Source organism: Bubalus bubalis, chromosome 3 (assembly GCF_019923935.1).
Source record: "Bubalus bubalis isolate 160015118507 breed Murrah chromosome 3, NDDB_SH_1, whole genome shotgun sequence".
NCBI classification, from domain to species: Eukaryota; Metazoa; Chordata; class Mammalia; order Artiodactyla; family Bovidae; genus Bubalus; species Bubalus bubalis.
Window position 1 is genome coordinate 1,473,723 of NC_059159.1, and position 17,668 is coordinate 1,491,390.

Sequence of the window (17,668 nt, forward strand, 5' to 3'; positions counted from 1 at the left end):
GATGCAGCAGCCAGGAGCGGGAAACGCCACCTTTTCTCTCTGCTGCTCCTGAAATCACAGGTCAAGCGCCCGTGTCTGGGTTCACGCTTTGTCCACCTGCCAGTCTAACACGGTTGCATCTTTTGTAGCTGAAATGGCGTTTTAAGAGCAAACTGACATGGTACCACTCCTTTTATTGCTTCAAGGAACTTTATGATTTACCGAAAAATTGCACAAATAGCAGTTTCCTAAAACTCCACGCTGGGTGATAGTTCCCCCAGGTAGCATCTTGAACTGCCCTTGAACTGTCCATATCTCGCATTACACTCATGTCCCATCGTAGTGCGTGTGTTAAAATTAATGAACCAGTGTCGACACTTTATTCTTAACTAAACCTGTACTTTGTTCCGATCTTGGTTTTTCCCTGCTGCCCCTTTCTATTCCAAGTCCATCCAGCCAGGACACCATCTTAGGATGACGTGCCCTGTCTGTCTGGGCTCCTTTGGGCCGTCACAGCCTCGCAGACCCCCCTCGCTCTGGTGGCCTCGGCGGTTTGAGGAGGGGTGCTGGCCGGCGTTTGGTCGGCAGTCCCTGTCGGGAGCAACTTGGTGTCCTCTTTGTGATTGGACAGGGCTCTGTGTCCGGGACCTCACACGTGAAGTAGCACTTGTTCAGTGACGTCAGTCCTTTCCCTTTGCAACTTCAGCTCAATTAGAAGTCGTTCGATGACTTTCCATCTGGGTACACCTTTCCTTAACTGCCACTGCGGGATTTTTCTTCCCCGGAGCAGAGTGAAGGGGCTTTTCCTACCATCGGGATTGCAAATCGTGTGAACAAGCTTTCGTGGTGATGGCTGTAATCCAGGGCTGGTTGGTTCCAGGCGTTTCTGGCAAAATAAAAATTGTGCCCAAGAACTCAACATTTACTGTGAGATTTCCCTCTTAACCGCAAGAAAAATTGAGAAAAATCTGGAGGTACTTCCAAATCTACAAATACCTACCAATCTGTAGACAGCAAACAGGCTTTATTTGTGAGATTTAAGATCTTTTAAAATTGAAACTAAACTCACTTGTGCAGTTGAATCGCCCACAGCAAACCAAGAGGTCTTTAAAAAAAAAAAAATCCCACAACCTTTCTTATTCTATTGTTGGAACAAGAGAATGTTCATTTGTCAATGGAGACGGCTAAAAACCTGTTGTCCAGTAAAGTGCTGGGCACCGTTGACATAGCTGATTGGCAGTCATGTTGCCCTGGCAAACTGGCCCACTCCGTTGCCCAGAATGTAGGTTTTTGAAAGAGAAAAGAGATTTCTGTCCCTTGAGAATGCAGGAAACTCGCAGTTCATAGGTTAAACCAGAAGTTTGTTTGGGTGATAGGAAATTTGGCAAGCCCTGCAAAAAACAAAAAGACTCGGGCACTGTTTTAAAAGCCATACTATGTAACTTTCCCTCGGGAGCGAGTGGGGCCCCTGGCAGACAGAACTGCAGCTGGAGCAAGGAGGAACAGAAACACTGCCACGACCTCCTGAGCGTCCTTGTCTTCACGCCCACGAGGATGACGAGAGGCTCCCACGGGGCTCTGTCCAAGGGCACCGCGGGGCAGAGGCCCCAAGGAGGCAGGAGGGAGTTCCCACCTGGATGATTGACCATGCGCTGTGTTGCTTGGTCTTCGCCCCATGAAGTTACATGAAGACAAGCAGGGAAGCCTCTCCAAGAGTCGATCGTTCTTTTGTCAGCTGACTTCACGGCCACTTTAGATTTGGGCTGGACTTCCCTCCCGTCAAACGTGGGAGAAGGGAGAGAGCAAACTCCTAATGCCAACACTGTCGACCTCTGGAGAGGAGCAGTGTGCATGCTCTCTTTTCTGTTCTTCTCCGTGGAAAATCCCAGTTCTTGTCAGCTTTGCGAGAATTCACTCACCGGTTTCATTTAACGCCAGAATGAGTCCACTGAAACTTGATCTTGAGAAAGAGACCATCGCAGCCACCAGGCTCCTCAGACAGGAAAGCGCGTGGTGTCCAGGCCATCCCTGCGTTTCTGTAGTGGGTTGTAGTTCTGGGGGACGATGCTATGAATCAGTGTCACAGAGGGTGAGTGAGGGTCTTCTTGGGTGGTCCAGCAGGGACGATGCCAGACTGCCAACGCAGGGGGCGCAGGTTCTGTCTCTGGGTAACTAGAGCCCACGTGCCACCTCGAAGATCCTGCACACCACAACTAAGACCCGGCACAGGCAAATATATATATTTTTGAAATAGGGGACATTCCAAACCCAGAGTGGCTGCCCGGCTTTACGGCACTAATAACTCTCAGTGTGACACAGGTGCCCTAGACGGCGCCCCTTTCTTCATTTATCCACATTTTATTCTTGGCTGTGCTGGGTCTTGCTGCTGCGCAGGCTTCTCTCTAGTTGCGGTGAGTGAGGACTACTCTCTGGAGGTGGAGCATGGGCTCTGGACCGCAGGCTCAAAGATAAGCCCGTGGTGGCGCATTGGGTTAGTGCCTCCATGACAGACGAGATCTTCCCAGATCAGAGATCAAGCCCGTGTCTCCTGCTTGGGCAGGCAAGTTCTCTACCTCTGAGCCACCAGGGAAGCCCCAGGCACAGCCCTTTCTAAAGCACAGGAAACAAAACTTTGTTCAAACCTCCGCCCAACATTCAAGGCATCAACCTCCCCCTCCAGCCAGCCTGCCCCTCCTGCTTCTTTCATTCCAGCTGAACCACGCGGCTCTTTGCCGCAACGCCTCTCCTCTGGTTCTCTCTGCCATGGGCAAAATCCTGCTAAGGGCTTCCCTAGTGGCTCAGTGGTTAAGAATTTGCCAGGCCTTGCAGGAGACGTGGGTTCCACCCCTAGGTCGAATTTATGCTCTCGAACTGTGATGCTGGAGAAGACTCTTGAGAGTCCCTTGGGCTGCAAGGAGAGCCAACCAGTCCATCCTAAAGGAAATCTACCCTGAATATTCATTGGAAGGACTGATGCTGAAGCTGAAGCTCCAACACTTTGGCCACCTGATGCGAAGAACTGACTCACTGGAAAAGCCCCTGATGCTGGGGAAGATTGAGGGCAGGAAGAAAAGGGGGACAACAGAGGATGAGGTGGTTGGACGGCATCACCGACTCAATGGACAAGAATTTGAGCAACCTCTGGGAGACAGTCAGTGAAAGACAGAGGAGCCTGGCGTGCTGCAGTCCATGGTGTCACAAAGAGTTGGACATGACTTAGCGACTGAACAACAACAAATCTCACCCACCCTTGAGGCTGCGAGAGAGGGAGACGGCAGGATGGCTTCCACCCCAGGCTGCAGCTGTCTCTCAGGGCAGTTCCTGTGGAGCCACTGACGTCCACACTGAGTGAACCCAACATTAGTACATGCATGCTTTCGCGGTGCACCCGTCTAATGTGTCTGACTCCCCAAGAGGCACAACACGGGGTCTCCTTAGAAGACTCACTGTCCCGTTGGGACGGAGACTGAGGGGAGCCAGCCTGAGGGGTGAAGAGAGCTCAGCCCACCCTTGGGGACAAGCAGCCCGCGGGTAGACAGCCACCAACTCAAAGAGTGGCCTGGTTAGACTGATTATTGGGGAAACAAGGAGCTTGAGCTCCAGGGCTCCCATGTTCTTTACTACTTTCAGATTCTTGAAAGCCTTCTAGAATATTACAACTTGCAACAAAAATAGTTCATAGTGTAATACAGGATTATAGTCTATAATACAAAATTCCTATGTTAAGGTCTTCAAGTTTTCCTGAAAAAAAAAAAAATAGGATTTTATGGGGAAAATTATAACTACATGTCTCTGAAGACTCTAAGGGCAACCTAACAGATTTTTGGAAAATTTACCCCACCCCGCCCCTGCCACCAGTGTGTTGGTATTTTTTCCTGCCCTCTTTCCTCATGGAGAATGTCCTTGTAATAAGCCATAGATGTTCCAGTGTGTTGTCTTTCTGAGGTGTTGAAAGTTAGGTTCTGATGTCCTCAAAAACTCACTGGAGCTTTCAGATATATGAAAGTCAGATTCATTCATTTTCTGGTCATTATCTCAGTTCAACCTGCAATAACAAGTACTCTAGCAGGAATTGAAGTTCGTGCAGCCACTGTGGAAAGCAGTATGGGGGTTCCTCATAAAACTGAAAATGATTCAGCCAGCCTGCTCCTGGGCCTATATCTGGAGAAAACTATGATTCAAAAAGATACATGTATCCCAATATTCATAACAGCACTACTTACAATTGCCAGGACATGGAAACAACCAAAAGATGCATTGACAGAGGAAAGGATAAGAAGTCTGGCACGTAGACACAGTGGAGTATTACTCCGCCATAAAAGAGAACGAAATGATGCCATTTGCACCAACATGGGTGGGGCTAGAGATTATCATAATAAGTGAATTGAGTCAGACAAAGACAAGTATCACGATATCACTTATATGTGGAATCTAGAATATTACACAGATGACCCCACCTAGGAAATGAACAGACTCACAGACATAGAGACCAGACTTGTGGTGGCCAAGGGGGAGGGGCTGGGGGGCCTGGGGAAGTGATGGAACAGGATATTGGGGTTAGCAGATGTAAGCTTCTGTATTTATCAACACAATGGATAGTCTACAAGGTCCTAGTGTATAGCATAGGAAAGTATATTCAATATCCTATGTTAAACCATAGTGGAAAAGAATATTTTTAATATTTTTGCATGCATGCTAAGTCCTTTCAGTCATATCTGACTCTTTGTAACCCCGCAGACTGTAGCCCACCAGGCTCCTCTGTCCATGGGATTTCCCAGGCGAGAATACTGGAGTGGGTTGCCACTTCCTCCTCCAGGGGATCTTCCCGACCCAGGGATTGAACCCAGGTCTCCAGCATTGCAGGCAGATTGTTTACCACTGAGCCACCAGGGAAGCCTGTGATAAGAATCCAGGAGCTCCTGAGAATCTTCTGTTTAACACCTCTTTGTAAAACTTTGTCTATTGTTGTTCAGTCACTAAGTCGTGTCTGGCTCTTTGCAGTCCCATGGACTGCAGCCCTGCAGGCTCTCTTGTCCTTCATTATCTCCTGGAGTTTGCTCAAACTCTTGTCCATCGAGTCAGTGATGCCATCCAACCATCTCATCCTCTGTTGCCCCCTTCTCCTCCTGCCCTCAAACTTTCCCAGGATCAGGGTCTTTTCCAGTAATTTGGCTTTTCACATCAGGTGGCCCAAGTACTGGAGCTTCAGCATCAGTCCTTCCAGTGAATATTATATTCTCCGTAGACGACCAAAAACTTTTGGTTTAAAAAACATCACCCCAAAAAAAATAATAAAAATAAAAATAAATAAAAAACATCACCCCAATTTTACTACTCTATACAACCACTAAAAATAAATTTAGTATTTCTGTCTAGTCCATTTTCTGTATATATGATTCATAACATATCATTAGCTGAAGTCCCAGTGATAATTAAATAGCCGTATATTTCACTCTGTGCCTGCCTGTATCTTTCTACTTTGACTTCTTGCCAAAGCTAGTGGGGCGAACTGTTCTTGGAGTAGCAACTACGGGACTTCCCTAGTGGCCAGTGGTTAGGAATCCTCCTGCGAATGCGGGGGACTCGGGCTCTCTCTCTGGTCCGGGAAGATTCCGTATGTCTCGGAGCAGCTAAGCCCGTGCACCACAATGACTGACCCGGCACTCTGGAGCCCGGGAACCACAGCTGTCGAGCCCACGTGCCGCGGCTCCTGAAGCCCGGCCGCCTGGGGCCTGCGATGCATACGGAGAGGCCGCTGCCGTGAGAGGCCTGTGCACACACCCAGAGAGCAGCTCCGAGAGCCCGTGTGCAGCAGTGAGGCCCAGAGCATACGAAACAACTTAAATAAGTAATACAATTATTTAAAAAATAGCAACAATGATGATTAAATTTGTGTTCACATGCCTGCTTTGTGTTCAACTTTCTGCAAGTCAGATGACTTCTGAGTCCGGGCATTTGCTTCTGAAATCACCCTATGTTCTCATAAATCCACCATTTCTATGGTCTTTCAGGTTTCCTGAGCGCTCAACCTCAGATTCTTTGTGGTACTGTTGAGCAGAACTCTTTAGAACTGATCCTGCATTCCATGTTATCGCTGGTATTGTGAAAAACATTCTCGCTTTCCGTACGCTATCTCTAGATCTGATAGTAAATAATTTTTCACCCATTTAACAATGAAAAATAATGACTTTTTAAATTTACTTATAATTGAAGGGTAATTGCTTTACTGAATTTTGTTGTTTTCTGCCAATGTCAACATGAATCAGCCATAGGTATACATATATTTATACCTATGCATATACATTTTATTCCAACGTCGTAAAATTAAATCTCAGCATTGTTTCATCACTCTTCTATTGATCTGGGGGCTTGTGGTGGTGGGTTTCATGTGTCCAGCATCGTTTCACCACTCTTCTATTGATCTGGGGCTTGTGGTGGTGGGTTTCATGTGTCCAGCATCGTTTCATCGCTCTTCTATTGGTTTGGGGGCTTGTGGTGGTGGGCTTCATGTGTCCAGCATCGTTTCATCGCTCTTCTATTGATCTGGGGGCTTGTGGTGGTGGGCTTCATGTGTCCAGCATCGTTTCATCGCTCTTCTATTGGTTTGGGGGCTTGTGGTGGTGGGCTTCATGTGTCCAGCATCGTTTCATCACTCTTCTATTGATCTGGGGGCTTGTGGTGGTGGGTTTCATGTGTCCAGCAGCACAGGTTTGTGTCCAAGGAGGTCCTCATGGTTGTTTATAGAAACCAGCTCTAAACTGAGAGGAGAGCTCAGAAGGGTGCTTAGTTACCAAACTTAGGTTTTTATTCACTGGCAACCTGATACTTGTCTTTGGCACAGTAACCAGGATCTTTGTAGCAATGCCCAAATAAGAATTTGAGCTCTCAATAAGCACATGAAAAGATGCTCAAAATCACTTAACCGCAGGGGAATGCAAATCAAAACCACAAATGAGAAGCACTTCACACTTACTAGGATGGCTAGAATTTTTATAAAAGGACCTTAACAAGTGTTGGTGAGATGGAGGGGAATCAGAACCTTCATTCACTGCTGGTGAGACTGTTTCCCTTTAGAATACAGTCAGGGCCTCAAAATGTTAAACACAGAGTTATCATACTCAGTTGCTCAGTCGCGTCCAACTCTGCGACCCTATGGACTGTGGCCTGCCAGGGTCCTCTTCCATGGGATTTCCCAGGCAAGAAAACTGAAGTGTGTTGCCATATCCTCTTGCAGGGATCTTCCCGACCGAGGGACTGAACTCATATATTTCTTGCATATCCTGCATTGGCGGATGGATTCTTTACCAGTGAGTCACCTGGGAAGACAGAGTTACCACATCACCCAGCAATTCCCTCCCTAGGTATTTACCCCAGAGAAGTGTGAACACATCCATACAAAAATGTGTACATGAACAGTCAGAGCAGCTTTATTTATAATAGAGAAAAAATGAGAACCCCAACGTCCAACCACTGACATGTGGATAAAATGGGAAATATCCGTACAATAGAAAGTTATTCAATAAAATGAATAAAGTATTGACATGCATTACAACATTGATAAACCTTGAAAACATGATGTTAAGAAGCTGGATGTATCTTTATAATCACATTATATGATTTCATAAATATGAAACATCCCAAACAGGCAAATCTATAGATACAGAACACGTTAGTGGTGGTCTGGGGCTGTGGGGATGGGAGATGGGGTGTCAGTCTCTTTGGGGTCTGATGGTCTTGTTCTCAAATTAAGAGTTTCCTATCAGTCCAGTGGTTAGGACTCTACTCTTTCACTGCTATGCACCCAGGGCACAATCCCTGGTCAGGGAACTAAGATCCCACATGGCCAAAAAAAAAAAAAATTTAAAGTCTTAGTTCAGCTATACGTCATTAAAAAAACAGATTAAAAAGTAATAAAATAGATTAACGCATGGCACAGAGAAAAAAATCAGGTCTAGATCATAGATACGGTTGCCTGTGAATTGACTAAAAACTGTTGAATTGTGTCTTTAAATCTGTGAATTTTATAGTACGTTAATTATATACACGGTAAGACTATTTTTGCAGGAAAAGAATCTGACCCTTCATTCAGTCACACACACAAAGACTGAAAATAGACACCAAAATGTTTTTTTGGAGGGATGGTAATCACAAGACACCTTGTCTCCTCCACACTTTCTAACTTTTCTACAGAGACAAGCAAGACGAAGACATTCTAGGCGGAGGGTACAGCAGGCGCACAGGCCCTGAGGCCTGGGCTCACCCGGGAGGAGGGGGCGGGCTGTGGGGGTGAGAACGGAGCAGCAAGACCTCTCTCCCAGACACAGAGGGAGATACAGAATAAAGGGCAAAATCGGAATCTTTCAGGTGGGGCAATGAACTTTCCATCTAAGAACCATGGCCCAGTTCATCCATAACTTTGCAGAGAAGGCCCCAGTGCTGGTTAAGTCTGCAGCAACTTACTCAAAGCCTCAGTCGGCTGCATTTGGGGACAAAATGCCAAAAAAGATGATCTATAGTGCTCAATGGAAACAGTGACAGACTTTATCTTTTGGGGCTCCAAAATTACTGCAGAGGGTGACTGCAGCCATGAAATTAAAAGACACTTGTTCCTTGGAAGAAAAGTTATGACCAACCTAGACAGCATATTAAAAAGCAGAGACATTACTTTGCTAACAAAGGTCCGTCTAGTCAAGGCTATGGTTTTTCCAGTAGTCATGTATGGATGTGAGAGTTGGACTAAAAGAAAGCTGAGAGCCGAAGAATTGATGCTTTTGAGCTGCAGTGTTGGAGAAGACTCTTGAGAGTCCCTTGGACAGCAAGGAGACCCAACCAGTCCATCCTACAGGAAATCCACCCTGAATATTCATTGGAAGGACTAATGCTGAAGCTGAAACTCCAATACTTTGGCCACCTGACACGAAGAACTGACTCATTGGAAAACACCCTGATGCTGGGAAAGATTGAGGGCAGGAGGAGAAGGGGACGACAGAGAATGAGATGGTTGGATGGCATCACTGACTCAATGGACCGGAGTTTGAGTAAGCTCCGGGAGTTGGCGATGGAGGGAGACCTGGCATGCTGCAGTTCATGGGGTCGCAAAGAGCCAGACACGACTGAGCGGCTGAACTGAATAGTGTTCAAGCCGCTAGCTTCAATCAGCTCCCAGTTAAGGCAGCTCTGCTGGGTGGTTTGGTGACCACTGAGCTGTGGATGTGGTTTCATGCTGGTGAGACCATAGCCAAGTGTGGCATCATTGGTTATGATGTTTGAAGACCAATATGTAACATGTGATAATGTTTGCTTTATTATTTGGGTGTTCTTGGACCATGTGTGAGGAGCCTGGTATTTGAATAAAATAAGACAACAGGTCAAAAAAATTGTTCCAAACGTACACAGCATTTAAAAGAATAGCACAACAAGGGTCTTCCCTTTATGCTATTCTTTATTTTTTTAAGTTCTTTTCATCAGATCAGATCAGTCGCTCAGTTGTGTCCGACTCTTTGCGACCCCATGAATCGCAGCACACCAGGCCCACTGTCCATCACCAACTCCTGGAGTTCACCGAGACTCACGTCCGTCGAGTCAGTGATGCCATCCAGCCATCTCATCCTCTGTCGTCCCCTTCTCCTCCTGCCCCCAATCCCTCCCAGCATCAGAGTCTTTTCCAATGAGTCAACTCTTCGCATGAGGTGGCCAAAGTGCTGGAGTTTCAGCTTTAGCATCATTCCTTCCCAAGAAATCCCAGGGCTGATCTCCTTCAGAATGGACTGGTTGGATCTCCTTGCAGTCCAAGGGACTCTCAAGAGTCTTCTCCAACACCACAGTTCAAAAGCATCAATTCTTCGGCGCTCAACCTTCTTCACAGTCCAACTCTCACATCCATACATGACCACAGGAAAAACCATAGCCTTGACTAGACGAACCTTTGTTGGCAAAGTAATGTCTCTGCTTTTGAATATGCTATCTAGGTTGGTCATAACTTTCCTTCCAAGGAGTAAGCGTCTTTTAATTTCATGGCTGCAGTCACCATCTGTAGTGATTTTGGAGCCCCAAAAAATAAAGTCTGACACTGTTTCCACTGTTTCCCCATCTATTTCCCATGAAGTGATGGGACCGGATGCCATGATCTTCATTTTCTGAATGTTGAGCTTTAAGCCAACTTTTTCACTCTCCACTTTCACTTTCATCAAGAGGCTTTTTAGTTTCACTTTCTGCCATAAGGGTGGTGTCATCTGCATATCTGAGGTTCTTGATATTTCTCCCGGCAATCTCGATTCCAGCTTGTGTTTCTTCCAGTCCAGCGTTTCTCATGATGTACTCTGTATATAAGTTAAATAAACAGGGTGACAATATACAGCCTTGATGAACTCCTTTTCCTATTTGGAACCAGTCTGTTGTTCCATGTCCAGTTCTAACTGTTGCTTCCTGACCTGCATACAAATTTCTCAAGAGTCAGGTCAGGTGGTCTGGTATTCCCATCTCTTGAAGAATTTTCCACAGTTTATTGTGATCCACACAGTCAAAGGCTTTGGCATAGTCAATAAAGTTTTTTTCATAATTTTATTTATTCATCAATTTTTGGCTGTGTTGAGTCTTTGTTGCTGAAGGGGCTCCTCTCGAGTTGCAGTGCGCAGGCTTCTCATTGTGGTGCTTCTCGCTGTGGAGCCTGGGCGAGTGGGCCAGTGGGCTCCGGTGGTTTGCGGGCACGGGCTCTAGTACCCAGGCTTACTGCCCCTTGGCCTGTGGGATCTTCCTGGACCAGGGTTCAAACCCATGTCTCCCGCACTGGCAGGTGGGTTCTTTACTACTGAGACACCAAGGAAGCCCCTCGCTGTGCTATTCTTTTAAATGCTGTGTACATTTGGAAATTGTTCATAGCAGAAGTTAGCAAAAAAATAAAGAAATCGTGGTCTTGTGTGGGTAGTGTTGTAAGTATAAAAACCACCTCAAAGCCGAGCTGGAGCCGTTTGGGGTGGAGTTCCGCCGACCCCCTGACATCAAGACACTTTCAGCCCCGGTCCGGTCCTCACGTGGCCAGGTTACCCTGTGTCCCCAAGGGGGCTGCACTTTTCCCCACCAGGCTCTGTGCGCGTTGTTTCTTTAATGGTCTCTCTGTTCAATAACACGAGAGGTGCACACGGCCGAGGCCAGCACAGGACAGGCGCACTAAATGCTTTCCACCCAAGTTTCGACTGAATGATTTTCTGGGGACTCCGCTGCTGCTTCTTTCCTCTGTTTTATAAGATTCTCTAAGGGCTGAAGACAGGGTGCTTCTGCCATTGATCAACAAGAACATGGGCTTTGAAGCTTTAAGAAGAACATGGATTCAAACCCAGGCTCCTCTGCTGCGTGACTTTAGGCAGATGCCTTGCCTTTCTGGGCACTGGGCACCTTACCGCGGACATTGTACAGCACGTTGGTTTATACACCGTCAAGGCAGAAATGGCCCCAGGGCCAGAGGTAGAAACTGAAGGGAGCTATTGGGTCAGCCAAAATGTTTGGGTTTTTTTGCAAGATGTATTGGAAGAACCCAAACGAACCTTTTGGCCAACCAAAAGTAATATTACAATTGTTATCTTTTTTCTTTTTTATTTCATCTTTTTAATGTTATTCTTTTCACTCACTTGAATTTCTTTGTCTTCCCTGTAGCTTTTGGCCTCCTTTCTGCTTCCTTTGTTTTTCACCTCAACAGGTTCCCCCCAGAGAAATCAGAAAGCAACGTGTGAAATTCTCAGTCTGTAATCCCACCTTTGTCACCCAAGGCGATAGTGAGTTCACGACCCCATCGTGGATACTGGGGGGAGGGAGGAGGCGGGGAAGGGAGAGTGTCGTTGGCCACGGTCACCCTCCTAAGAATGGGATCCCTAAGCACAGTCCAAGAATCCAACCTTTTTTTTTTTTTGTATTTTAACATTTAGTCATGAAAACAAATGATCCTCCAGCTTTATTGAGGTAGACTGACAAATAAAATGGTATGAAACCAATCTGTTTTGATTTTACGCATCCAAATAGAACTCTTTGTAACACATGATCAGTGCCAAGGCTGAACTACAGACCCAAAGAAACAATATCGACTTGCTCTCAATTATTTTAGGAAAAAGAGGCCTACCTTTTCTTCCCCAGATGGTGGGGAGCAGAGTCGCGTACATGTTCACCATTGTTCCAGGTCTTCGAAGAGAGTCTTTGGGTAACAGTTAGGGGCTTTGCCTAGACAGGGGCTCAAGCGAAGAGACTTTAGATGAAATGGTGCTAACAGGGCATGCGCCCCAGCCCGTGCCCGCCGAGCTCACAGGTGTGAACCCGGGTCATGTCCCTGACCGACAACCAACAGAGCTCAGCTCTCCTCTGATTTTACTATAGAAAAGCACAAAATAGGTGGTTTTTTTCCAAGTTAGCATTGTGTTCAGGCAGATACTGAACTTTCCTCCATGGGTGAAGGGTTTAACATTCATTTTTCGAGCATTTTTCATTCAGGAACATTGATACAGAAAAAAACGGGGTCCCAGGTTGCCCCATCTCATTCTGGCTCTTAGAGTGTGAAAAAGAGGAACCCGAGGAGGTCTCCGTCTGAAACTGGTTCTGTGAGGGGCCCTCTCGGGACCTGTCTCGGTAGAGAGGGCCCCCTTGCAAATCTGACTTGCCCAGGTGGACTCATTCGCAGGGGTGACAGGCAGCAAAATTAGTTCAGGAAGGCATTTAAGAACATCACCTCCAAGGGGGAGGGCCCGGAGACGGATGGAGGGGGAGGTGAGCGTGAGTAGATGCAGACTGTTGTACACAGGATGGGCAAAGAGCAAGGTCCTCCTGTACAGCACAGGGAACCACAGTAATGTCCTACGGTAAACCAGAATGGAAAAGAATATGAAAGAGAATGTGTGTATGTGTGTAACTGAGTCACTTTGCTGGACAGCAGAAATTAACACAACACTGTCAATCAACTGTATGTCAATAAAATAAAATTTAAAAAAGACTATCACCTCAAAAAAGAACTACAGATGTAGACATCTCGATTGAAAGATGCAAAACAACAATTGGGGCAGACACTGTTACCTGTGTAAGTGTGCCTCGGCTTTGTGTCCGGTGGCCTACACAGGGCGTGGGGCTGGGAGGGGCCCTCAGATCCGCCCGGAGGAATGAGAGTTGCTGAGGCTGCCTTAAGGATGCAAGGCAGCTCTGCAATGAGACAGGTCTGTCTCTCATCAATCTTCTCTGCCTTCTCCAGCTCACTCCGGTGAGCTGCCCTGCTAAATCCGACAGCTCGCCTCATGGGAGGGCACCCTGGTGGGCCACCAGTCAGCCAATGGAGGGACCTGTTTTGGCAAGTGTCTCCTCCCACCACCCACCCAAACTGTGGTCTGCAAAGTGCCCTGTCCTGCTTGCCTTGCACCTCCCGATGGGGGTGAGCATCACACCTCATGTGTGCAGGATGCGTGTGCCCAGAGAGTGCATCTGATTTCAGATCCTAGCTCTGGAGCCTGGTCTTGGCACTGCCTTGGATGGCAAGGGTCTCATAACCAAGCCAGTATCTCTTTTCATTTTTAAGCTGCTCAGTTGTTTCTAAAATAGACCTGAGGTGCTGGACTGGAACATCTTGAATCCACTTCTGATTCTGGCTCTAACACTGGGGACCAGCTTTAAGGTGGTGAACAAACCACTCCCTCTTAGGGTCCCCGTTTGCTCCCCTGGGACAGAGCAGGTCTCAGGAGACAGACGATCAAGGTCCCAAGATGGGACGAATGTACTCTGAGTGCAGTTCTATGTAGTGGCTTCATGACTTGGGCACTGAAAGAAGGCGCCACTCCCATTACCAGGACCTGGAAGCCCACACTGTGCTCAGTCGCTCAGTTGTGTCTGACTCTTTGTGACCCCCTGGACTGTATCCCGCTGGGCTCCTCCATCTGTGGGATTCTCCAGGCAAGGATACTGGAGTGGGCTGCCATTTCCTTCTCTGGAGGATCTTCCTGTTCCACTGATTGAACCCATCCCTCCTACAGTGGCAAGTTTGAAGGATTAGGACTTGCGTATCTCTTTATTCTCTTGGGCTCCAAAATCACTGCAGATGGTGACTGCAGCCATGAAATTAAAAGAATGCTTGCTGCTTGGAAGAAAAGGTATGACCAACCTAGACAGCATATTAAAAAGCAGAGATATTTCTTGGCTGACAAAGTCTGTGTAGTCAAAGCTATGGTTTTTCCAGTAGTCATGTATGGATGTGAGAGTTGGACTACAAAGAAAGCTGAGAGTGGAAGAATCGATGCTTTTGAACTGTGGTGTTGGAGAAGACTCTTGAGAGTCCCTTGTACAGCAAGGACATCCAACCAGTTCATCCTAAAGGAAATCCGTCCTGAATATTCATTGGAAGGACTGATGCTGAAGCTGAAATCCCAATACTTTGGCCACCTAATGCGAAGAACTGACTGACTGGAAAAGACCCTGATGCTGAAGCTTTGGGAGTCTGTGCAGTCCCTGGGGTCGTAAAGAGTCTGACATGACGGAGGGACTGAACTGAACTGATGTCTGTGGGGCGGGGGGAAATAGCGAGGATGTTCTCGTTGACCGTGATCGTCTACCTCCACTGCCCACTTGGAGACACATCCTCATCCCCTTCAAAGTTCCCTAACGGCGAACACGTCAGCTTTCCCACCCAGCGCAGCCCCGTCCTCCCCTCTGACTTCCGGTTTGTTGACAGCTGCATCATTTTCTCCGGGAGCCTCCCCAGGGCTGTCTTTGATCCTCCTGGCTCCTACCCTTCCTGACACCACCCTTTCGTTCTCCACATGAGTCACCAGGCCTCAGAGCCACCAGGTCCCCGAGCAGAAGGAACCTCTCCCCTTTGATTCAGACACAGCTGAGCCCTGCAGAGAGGTGGCTGCTGGCCCGCGTCACCTGGCGCTGGGATGCGCAGGCTGGACCAGAGCCTGTGGGCCCGGACACCCCTCCTACCACCGCTCCTCCTGGCCAGGTTCTTCCTGAACACATTCCCCCATCCTTTCTCTCTGGCCCCACCGCCGCCTGCTCAGGGCCTGGTCCCCCATGTCCCCTTGGTCAGTCCCCTCAGCAGCCATTTCACCACCTACTCACCGGTGTCCCTCCACTCACCCCTGTGGAAACAGCGTCAGTGCCTCCCCTTGACCCGGAAGTGAACTCCTCCCCTTGACCCGGAAGTGAACTCCTGTTCAACAAAGTGCTCCGAGCATGTCTCTGGTGTGAGCTGCAGTGGGTCAACGTCTGGTCCCTCCGTGGCCTCAACCCGGCCGGGTCCTTTCTCAACCTGTCCTCCTGCCCCAGGGATGGCACCTCCACGGCCAGGAGGCCTGCCCTCCTGTTTGTGCACCTTCAGGGGCCTCCCCGGATGCAGAGAACCCTGCCCCTCCTGACCCCGCGGAGTGAGCGCTGCCTGCAGAGGCCCCTGCGCGTGCCCTGAATTTAGGCCCCTTCTTGGCGGGGTCCCTCCGGCCACTCTCCCTCCTGCTCACTGTCCTGGGGGCACTGAAGGGGCCCCAGGAGCTGCCTTTGCTGCCCAAGGGGGTGACTTCCCGCCTCCATGCCCCCGCCCAGCGCCCCCTGTCTCCTTTAGCTCTTGCTGCCTCATGGAAGGTGGCCGAGACTCAGTGACCTCCTCCCCCACGCCCTCTCCCTACTCCCCGCCTCCAGTGAACGCAGACCCCGAGTCACTGTGTCTGGGGAGGCACGGCTGTAGTTGAACGAGGTCAGGGCGGGTCCCTCAGCCTAGGGTGCTCTGAGAAGCTCCCCTGGGGGCCTGACACCCCCCAGTCCGGAGCCCAGGAACCCGGGACACAGGGAACGCCTGCTTGGTTCCCAACAGGATATGCTCCGTTAAGTGGTTTAAACTCCATTCTCCTTTCTTCTGACCCTGAGAAACCTGACCAGCTGGACGGCACAGATTCCTGGCATATTTTGGGGGGAGGGCAGTGTACCTTTCCCGAGAGCATGGGGTTTCATGACCTGTCGTTGGATCTGAAGCGTCAGTGCTGAAAATAGCGGCGATGCTGTTTGCTCACAGATCTGGGTCGGGAATTTAAACAAGACCACGAGGTGCCTGGTCTCTGTCTCAGGGGACAACCGAGGTGCTGTCCCTGCCCCCCGATCAGGTGACTCAGAAGTCAGAGGCAGGGTGGTGGCCGATGGCCTGGCACGGGGCAAACGTCTGGCTGGGTGCTCAGCTCTCCACGGGGTCCAGGGCATCCTTCGCCCTGTGGCCTCTCTATCAGGATTCAGGGCACACGTTTTGTGATGGCTCTGGTCTCCCAAGAGGGCAAAAGCAGGATCCACCGAGCTTCCTTAAGGCGTCGTTAAGGCGTCGGCTGAGAGCTGGTACAGGTTACCCAACCCCCCCATCCCTTCCTGTTGCTTGAAGCAGACGGAGTCAAGCGGAGGCACCTTTCACCCGGGAAGGGCTTGGGTACAGAAGGCACGGTCCACTGCAGAGCTGTGCTGGCCACTGTCAGGCACTCTGCAGGCCTTGCCTTTCCAGGTGGTCGATTCTTCAGTGGGTGGAGGGCTGGGCCCCCCTCAGCACCCTTCCTGTGGGCTCCTGGCTCCCAGACCAGCTTCCCCTCCAGCCGCCTTGTCCAGAAGGGACGAAGGGAACCGCAGGTGCCCTGGGCCCTCCAAGCGGGCCTGTTACCCTCCAACTCCTCCCTCACCGAGAACTTTCCTTTGGGTCAGTTGGAGGGGAATGTAGAGACATGGGCCACACTCTCATTTTACAGATGAGAAAACTGAGTCTAATCTGGGTTTTTAGTCTGATAAGAAATGAGCGAATTAGGTTTGAGAGCCCAGGACTCTCATTTTTTTTTTTTTTAATTGAAAAATTAGGAAATAGGGCAAGAATAGAGATGCAGACGGAGAGAATGGACTTGTGGCCACGGGGGGGAAGGGGAAGGCGGGATGAACTGACAGGGAAGCCTCAACACATATACACGACCGTGTGCAGAACAGATAGCTAGTGGAAGCTGCTGTATGGCACAGGGAGCTCAGCTCCAGGCTCTGTGACGACCGAGAGGGCTGGAATGGGGAGCAGGGACAGGTCCAAGAGGGAGGGGTACAGGTATACTTTTAACAGCTTCATGTTGTGCAGCAGAAACCAACACCATTGTAAAGCAATTATACTCCAATAAAAAATTAAATCTGCCAAAAAGAAAAATCGGAAAACATTTTCTTTTCAAAAATTCATTCCCTGGCCGGTTTCTCTGTATGCATTTAACCTGTCAAGCGAGTGATACCCATGTGGTCTTCCACGGCCACCTTTGCCCAGACGTAGCTGGACCAGACCTGATTTTCTCTCACAGCGTTCACTGGACCCCAGGAGTGAGTTCATCAGGGGCACCAACTGTGTGCAAACAGAACTCACTCTCAGTGGGATGAACCATCTGCTCGGAGGACGAGCTGGTCCCCGCCGCCTCTTGAGTGAACATTTGGGAACAGTTCCATGTTTGATAAGCGTGCACACGGATGGTGGGGTGACTCTGGGTTCTTCCCTCGGCCTGTTTTCCATTTGTGCATTTCTTGATCTCACCCCTTTTTCCAGACTCACTTCCCCTTCTTTGCCTCTTCAGGTCATCTCTCTTCTGCCCAGAGGAAGCCACTGAGGACACGTCACTCTTTCCCCTGACTTTGCATGCGTTCAGGTCACTCCTTCCACCTCGTGACACTGTGGGGCAGCCAG

General features: G+C 49.0%; 1 long non-coding RNA gene across 3 annotated transcripts; it reads right to left on the reverse strand.

Annotated features, from left to right (window-relative positions):
* Positions 1-748: 748 nt before the first annotated feature.
* LOC123332489 lies at positions 749-15,807 on the reverse strand. Of its 3 annotated transcripts, none has more exons than XR_006549253.1 (3): positions 15,061-15,807; positions 12,089-12,186; positions 749-865 (listed from the first exon to the last, which is right to left on the reverse strand). It is a non-coding gene; the product is annotated as an uncharacterized LOC123332489 (long non-coding RNA). The 3 variants fall into 3 exon arrangements; XR_006549255.1 differs by lacking the exon at positions 749-865 and adding an exon at positions 7,235-7,295 and having other exon boundaries at positions 15,079-15,807; XR_006549254.1 differs by lacking the exon at positions 749-865 and adding an exon at positions 7,235-7,295.
* Positions 15,808-17,668: the final 1,861 nt, after the last annotated feature.